The sequence below is a fragment of the Suricata suricatta genome, chromosome 2 (assembly GCF_006229205.1).
Source record: "Suricata suricatta isolate VVHF042 chromosome 2, meerkat_22Aug2017_6uvM2_HiC, whole genome shotgun sequence".
Classification (NCBI taxonomy): domain Eukaryota; kingdom Metazoa; phylum Chordata; class Mammalia; order Carnivora; family Herpestidae; genus Suricata; species Suricata suricatta.
This window is the reverse complement of record NC_043701.1, coordinates 155,200,102-155,201,190: the sequence shown is the minus strand read 5'-3', so window position 1 is coordinate 155,201,190 and position 1,089 is coordinate 155,200,102. Positions and strand designations below refer to the sequence as shown.

The 1,089-nt window shown below is 40.5% G+C and overlaps 1 non-coding gene across 1 annotated transcript; it reads left to right on the top strand.

The window, feature by feature from the left end:
- The first annotated feature begins 543 nt into the window (after positions 1 to 543).
- Positions 544 to 647, top strand: LOC115286125. The gene has a single exon (XR_003905882.1). It is a non-coding gene; the product is annotated as a U6 spliceosomal RNA (small nuclear RNA).
- The last annotated feature ends 442 nt before the right edge of the window (positions 648 to 1,089 follow it).

Below are 1,089 nucleotides of genomic sequence, written 5' to 3'. Positions count from 1 at the left end.
TCTGGCCATTGAAGTGAGAGGGATGAGCCAAGCAAAGCTTCTTGGAAAGCTTTTCTTGTACTTAAAAAAGAGATACAAGGAAGAGACTATCCCTCTGCTAATTCAGCAGCTATTCTGCCGTCATGAGGGTGCTACTCTGGAGACCGGAGCCAACTGAGCAAAAAGGTGGAAAGAACCTGGGTCCCTGAAAACATCATGAGCCTCTAAGTTACCCAAGCCTGAAGCTGCCCTTGCTATGGACTTCTTGTTACAAGTAAAATAACTAGTTTCCCTATGTTTAAAGCTATTTTGAGCTTGGGGTTTCTCTTACACGGAGTCAAAAACTTCCTAATATACCCAATATTGTTTTCCGAGGATTAGGTTCATAAAATAATTTATGTAAAGCAACTAACACAGTTCCTGGTATAAAAGTGCTAAAAGAAATTACAGGTATTATTATTGCTATCATCATTGCTTTTTATCATTATTATTTCTATTTTACTTTAGAGTTTCAGTTCTGGTTATAGGAGAGGATAATATCTGGTATCTAACGATGTGATGATAGTGTTCACTTTGGCAGCACTTAAACTAAAATTGGAATGATACAGAGAATATTAGCATGGCCCCTGTGCAAGAATGTCACCCAGACTCGTGACCATTCTATATTTGAGAGGAAGGAAGGAAGGAAGGAAGGAAGGAAGGAAGGAAGGAACAGGGATGTAGGTGTCAGAAGTAAAGGAATGAATCCAGGTGCTTTGGCTTCTCATCCAGTGCTCCTTCTAACAATGGTTTTAATTAAGGGTTCTGTGTGTGTGTGTGTGTGTGTGTGTGTGTGTGTGTGTGTGTGTACACGTGCATGCACGCATGTGCCCATAGGCAATAGGAACTAACTTAGGTTAGCACAAACTAATAAGCAAAAAAATAATCTTTTTGAAGACTGTTGAGTGTGTGCTTAATCAAAGGAAAGAGATTAAGAAGATCTAGGCAAGGAAGGAATTAGGACAATTCCAGACACCTCAGGAGCCAGCAGCCATGGACCCCATGCCAATGATGTGACTGCTTCAAAAATGTGTGTCTCTATGTCTGTCCATCAGGAGTTCTCAGATGAGA